The 6,790-nt window shown below is 36.6% G+C and overlaps 1 protein-coding gene across 1 annotated transcript in view; it reads left to right on the top strand.

Annotated features, from left to right (window-relative positions):
- LOC136796796 (dynein axonemal heavy chain 10-like) overlaps window positions 1-6,790 on the top strand; it is an 18,314-nt gene that overhangs the window by 2,769 nt on the left and 8,755 nt on the right. The gene's annotated exons all lie outside the window — the stretch shown is intronic.

The following is a 6,790-nucleotide window of genomic DNA, read 5'->3' as shown; positions in this document are numbered from 1 at the left end:
AATAGTATATTTTGATGTATAAAGGGTTTTTAATATGTTTTTATTTTATGTATCATTTTAATATTGTTCATTTGTTTTGTTGAACCAAAAAGCAAGGTAACCAATTTTCATCATCTATAATAACTTTGTGATTCAAAACAAAACCAAGATGGCAGTACCTATCTTTCAAAAAGTCCGTTGAATCAAGGCCATGTTGAGCAGATTGAAATATCATAAAAACTATTTTAACTCTTCCCATCATAATTGAAAATACAGTAAATTTAAGAATAAATAGAAGTCAAGAAATAGTGCTAAAGAATAATATTCAGAAAGTAAATCATTTGCGTAAATCTCTAACTGTTGTGCAACAATCAATGTTTACATGGAACATCGAGACAGGTTTTGGTTTTTGGCAGGCATTCGTGGTCTGGGTGCGATTGGAAAATGATGTTTCTAGGATGAGGAGGTCCTCATCAATTTCTGTCCTGCAAGGGTGGACATCTTGAAAAAAGAGGACAACCAAGAGTCACCCAAGAAGAAAAAGGGAATCTTTGTTTGGATCGCCTAACAACCCACTTCGATGGATGAGAAGTAACTAAGAACTGTAAGAGGACCAATACTTTGTTTTGTTAGTGTTTGTTTACTGAGAGATTGTCAGCAGTCAGTGTTAGTTAATTGAGGAAATCATCAAAAGAAGAGTCTATGAAATTGGTTAGTTTTGTTATACCTAAATTTAAATACATGTGTAAAAGAGTTATTAATTTAATTAAGAGTTAATAGTAAAAGTGCCTGTTTCTGATTGCCTAGAAGCCCGCCCTGAGATTAAGAGTCTATTATATTATAAAATTTAAATAAAATTCTATTATCTATTTAATATTAAAGTTTTTAATTTGAACCCAAGCTATTTTTTAGATATCAGAATTTAAGTTGAAAATATAAAATTTTGTTTTATTTTATTTTAATAATTTTTAAATTATTACAATATATACTAAAAAAGGAAAAGGAGGGAGAAATGACGCACTCAATTGTAACCCAAAGACTGATCTTTGTACGGAGCCTGTCCATCTATATATATAAAGTCGGTCAGCTCTTCTACTCGATCAGCTGATATAACCCTGTCAGCTAACAGTCCATAATTTATACATATGCCATGAAAGGCATACTACATGTATTGTATGTTTAAAATACAAAAGATTTGAATATAATACAATTTGTTACATTGTTTATAAAATATTAACATTAAAAACAAAGGAAATAATTTTAAAAATATATATTTCAACAAACACAATAAGAGGTTTTAGATTTCCCTTCTTTAATTAGTCAGCTGGTCAAAGTCAATTTGTTTTATAAATTTTACTAAGTCTGTCTTAAATTTAGTAAAAAGTATGTGTTTTCTTTTAGACCCATTGCCATCTATTACATCTTGTATTAACTGAAATCTCTGTCAGTCACATAGTTTACATTCATAAAGTATATGTCTAAAATTGTGCTCTTGTCCATCTTTGTCACACTTGTCAGTTGTCATATTAAATCGTTTCAAGTAATGTTTTGTGTTGCGATGTTCTGTAAGGGATTGTGTCAATGTGTATTCTGTACTATGTATTTGTTTGTGATTCTTCTTCTTCTTCTTTTACTGGCACAGCAGGCGCATGAAGCTGCCCTTGGTCTGCTCAATGGCCACCAACCATCTTTCTCTATCTTCTGTAAGGGTAACTGGGATCCTAAGTTGTCGCAGATCCTGCCTCACAGCATCCCTCCATTGGCCCTTCGGCCTACCACATTGCCGCACACCATCCGGAGCGTAACTACACAGTTTATGAGCCACTCTTTCCTTGCTCATCCTCATTACATGGCCAAGCCATTTAAGCCTCTGTATCCTTATGTACGAGGAGATGCTACATTCCTTATAGAGCCCAAAAAGCTCACCATTTTTCCTTCTTCGCCACTTACCATTCTCGCATACAGGCCCTAAGAATCTCCTCAGAATTACTCTTATAAACCTGTCTAGCAGGTTAATACTTTTATTGCTCAGGGTCCAAGTTTCTCCACCGTATACGACAACTGGCCTTATCAGCGTTTTGTACAGGCTGAACTTGGTGGTACGGCTAACAAGTTTGGTTTTGATAAGCCTTACAATGGAGAAATAGGCTCAATTTCCAGCAGCAATTCTGCTTTTAACCTCTTCTTCATCATCATGGTTCTCATTGACAATAGAGCTAAGGTAAGAAGAAAAACTTCTTACCACTTAGAAATTATAGGGACCCATTACAAGGTAACTCTGCCTCTAGTCCAGAGGCTTCTTACCCAACTGCATAATCTTGGTTTTTCCCCATTAATATGCAGGCCCATCCTTTTTACTTCGACATCCATCATTTTGAAAGCAGTCCTAATGCTCTGGAATCTACCAATGATGACGACGTCGTCTGCATAGGCCAGAGCTTGGGCCATCTTTGTGAATACTGTTCCTTTCTGATTTATTCCTTCTCTATTTATGATTGCTTGTAGAGCGATATTAAACAGGAGAGGAGCTATTGGGTCACCCTGTCTTAAGCCACATTCCACTTTTAAAGACTCTGATAATCCACAGGATTTTACTTGACAGGTTGTGCTTACCATTGTGCATGTTACTAATCGGGTGAGTTTACTAGGAAACCCCAGTTTATGCATAGCCACTATGAGCTCACTCCTTACGATTGTAACGTAGGCAGCCCGAAAATCAATGAACTGCATCCAAGTTGTTTGTTGATATTCCTTCATCTTCTCAGAGATTTGCCCCAGGGCAAAGATTTGATCAATAGTAGACCTATTGGGCGGAATCCACCTTGATAATCACCTAGTTTCTGTTCAACATACGGAAGGAGCCTATTGTACAGGTATATGGAAAAATTTTATATGCAGTTTATATGTTGGTGGTGGATCTCAGCTCTTTTTCCTTACCAACCTGTGCATTAAAGTCTCACAACACGATTTTCATATCGTAACTGGGACAAGTACTATATGCATCTTCCAATCGTTCATAGATGATACTCTCTCCTCTTCATCCTTCTATTCTGTAGGGCCATGAAAACATTTTAAACTAACATTCCGGAAATGGCCCCTAATACGTAGTTTGTATAGCCTTTCGTTTATTGGGTGGAAATCGAGGATTTTATTTGATTCGCAACTATAAATGCAACTCCAAATTCATGCCTATTTTTGCTTCCACTATATAGTATTATGAAATCTTGCTCTTTGTATCACCTTTTCCAGTCCATCTCATCTCCAGTATTGCTAAGATGTCCAAAGAGGCCTTCTGCGACACATCAGTAAGCTCTTTTAAGAGCTCCAGCTCTGTATAAAGTATGTACGTTCCAGGTTCCTATTTCATATGTCTGTTTTCGAGGTCCATGTCATTGTCGTGAATCAATCTTACATCCGAGGCTTTGTTGAGTGTTCATATTAATATGATTTTTACGATTTATGAGGAGTCGGCCCATGAATTGACCCTCCTCCTTTATCCAGGCTTGGGACTGGTAATGGCCCTGGTGTAGCTATTTTCATTGGCGGAGTTATTTGTTTGTGATTATGTAATGTTATTTGTAGAATGTATTTATGAAGGCTAGGTGATTTATTCGAAGTGTTTCACATTGTGTTACAGATAACAATGAGATCATTGGTGATGAGATGTTTGATATGGGAGATGGGAGCCTTGCTGTTTGGGGGAGGCATGGACAAAGGTATGGCCAAGTATAGTAAAAGATAGAATGAAGAAAGCTTTCGGAGGTTGGAGATGGACGATGAAGGAAGATGTCCTCCAAATGTTAAAGGAGGTAAGAAAACCTCGACAGACTGGCAGGCATTATGTCAGGGTTTTCCTTGCCTGGTATAATCAAATTACAGAGAAAATAAGATAAACTCTGGATGTCGAGGAGGCCAAGGGGAGTTCCTGGTTACAATCCTCAAGGTACAGTTGTCCAAAGAGATGGCCTACCGAGTGGGTGATCTTTCGTTGAGTGCATGGAAGACATGATCGATTCAACCCCCAAGAGAAGAGGAATCCAGAATGGAAATAGAAGAAATCGGATGGACAAGGAGAACATATAATCACCCTAGGAATACCCCAACTCCTTGGAGAAGAAGAGAGCATAGCGACAATGGCAAGGAAATGTCCGGCATGGATAGAAGACCTGGGCCCAGTGTCCCAAGTGCCCTGTTGTTTCGAGTGCAGGAATGAGGAGCACATAGTGAGATAATGCCCCTACATATACCGCAGGCAAGGATTGAGCCAGGTGGTACCGATGGAAGTCAGTGCCTAAATTCTTAGGTGGAGAAGAGTACACCAAAGAAGAAATGATTCCACAACCAAGTCTACAAGAGCATTAGAGGCCTCTGAAACAGAATTAGATAAAAGGGAGCTGGGAAGAGGACAGAGAAGCAAGAGAAACTTATTCTGAGGAAGAGAGAAGAACCAGAGAGGATATTTGAGGTGTATATCATTAGAGAGACGACCCCACATTAGTGAATAACAATGTGAGGAGAGAGTACGGTGGTCTGGCTTACATCCGGGTAGAAGGTGGAATGAGGTGCCTCGTAGATACAGGGAGCTACAATACCATTGTGGACCGAGAAGTGCTGGAGAAGCTGAGTGGCGATGTAGGGTTGCTCCAAATTCGGGTCTGTCATTGCCGTCTAGTTACCCTGGGTGGACTCTGTAGTATGGTAGATGGGGGAGAAAAAGGAGATAGCTTGGTGGCACATGTAAAGGGGCCTCTGCATGTTGGCCAAGCCATGGCGAACTCAGACATACGCGAGCATGTGGATGGGTGGCTTGGTTTGGTTGGCCTAGGCTTGTTGCCGATCCGTCGAGAGTCGGTTTTTTGTACACAGATCAAAGGGGTTCATGAGAGCGCTCGTGTAGCATCTCCACCATTGTTCTTTGTCTAGTTGCAACTGAGAGCTGTTAGGAGGTTAAAGGTGTTTGTTGGTACTTTTTATATTTAATCTTATTTATTTATATTTAATTTCCTTTCATTTTCTTTTTTTGTAATAAAAATAATACAATCCAAGTGCAATGGGTGAAACCACTAGTACGTCCGCCATGCTTGCCTCTCTGAATAACACTGACATGTGGATGGTCTGCTCTTTGTTTACCGAGCATTTGTACAAGCCTTCGATTCGTGGCGAGCGGCCAACATGTGGATCCACCTTTATAGGTAGGATGCCCCAAGAATATCGAATGATAATTGGAGGTGATCTATTAGGAAAAGTGGGAGCTAAAATAAAGAATACCAAGAGAAAATGGAATATTAGGATAGGAAGGAAAAGATACAGCTACTTAAGGATCTTAGGGGATGGAGGAGTATACATAGGGGCAAGTAAGTAGAAATTACATTTCTCTAATTTATTTACATTAATTTAGTCATTCTAACAGTAGTGGCTAATAGCAGCTAATATCTAATATATTTTATTCACAAATCTTTGTATATTCAGAAGTATTAAAAAATAATTATTGTTTAGAACATAAATTTTGCATTGTAAATATGTATCACATTATAGTGAAATGTGAATTGGTTTCATCAAACTATATTTTAATATTCTATGTATGGTATTTATATGCAATGATATTATTGGATAAGTATTCAGAAGCATGGACTCAGGATGGAACAGAATTTCAATTGTAGTAGTCATAGAAATAAAAAAATTGGTTACTATATTTTGTTGTATTAAATGTTATTGTATTGATTTTTAATTATTGTATGATAATTTGTAAGCAGCTAGTAACTTAGAGGCCGTTTTTGGACAAAATGTTAATTTTAAAATGATAGGAGTAAAATTGATTCAGAATTTCAAACTATCAGACTATATGTCAGAAAAAAAAATATTTTAAGTACAAAATATTTTTCTTTTCCTAGAGAGGAGGAGAAATATAATATCCTCTTCTTGAGTAAATAGTATATTTTTATGTATAACTGGTTTTTAATATGTTTTTATTTTATGTATCATTTCAATATTTGTTCATTTGCTTTGTTAAACCAAAAAGAAAGGTAACCAATTTTGTTCAGTCAAATATGGAGTTGAAAAGATCGTTATTCAAAACAAAGAAGATGGCGGCACATGTCCTTCCAAAAATCCGTTGAATTGCGGCCATGTTGAGCAGATTCAAATATTTTAAAACCTTTATTTTAACTTCCCATCATAATTGAATTTACAATACATTTAAGAAAAAATAGAAGTTAAGAATAAGTATTAAAGAAAATTATTCATAAAGGAAATCATAGGAAAAACTCAAAACCGTAGTGTTACAATCGATGTTGAGAACTAATAATGAGAGAAGGGTAAGAAAGAAAACTTGGTTTTTCATCATTTGTTGCTTAGGGGGAGATGGATGACATCGCTTAGAGGGAGAATGTCCTGAAGATTCATTAGCTACTCTCAGTGGTAGACATCTTGAAAAAAGAAGACATTGAAGAGTCACCCAAGAAGAATAAGGTACTCTTTGTTTTTGGATTGCCTGGTGAAAGGACGTCTCCTGAGATCAGAGGTGAAGAGAATCTTTTGTTGACCTTTAGAAATAGCATTTTGGGAAAGAAGACAAAATGTTTTGTTTACAGTTAGTGAGTGTTTGTTTGTTGAAAACGAAGACAGAGTAATTGGTTAATGTTGCTCAAAGTAGAATTGAAGCAGATTTGTAAAAGTAACCAATAAATAATTTCATTCAGTGTCATTAGTAGCTGAATGTATGTTCTGATTGCCTAGAAACCCGCCCTGAAATTAAGAGTCTAAAATGTTATAAAATTTTAAATAAAATTCTACTATCAATTTAATATTAAAG

Source organism: Halyomorpha halys, unplaced genomic scaffold (genome assembly GCF_000696795.3).
Source record: "Halyomorpha halys isolate HHAL.00 unplaced genomic scaffold, Hhal_1.1 Scaffold598.1, whole genome shotgun sequence".
NCBI lineage: Eukaryota > Metazoa > Arthropoda > Insecta > Hemiptera > Pentatomidae > Halyomorpha > Halyomorpha halys.
Note: the sequence above shows the minus strand (reverse complement) of the source record. Positions and strands in the feature narration are given on the sequence as shown.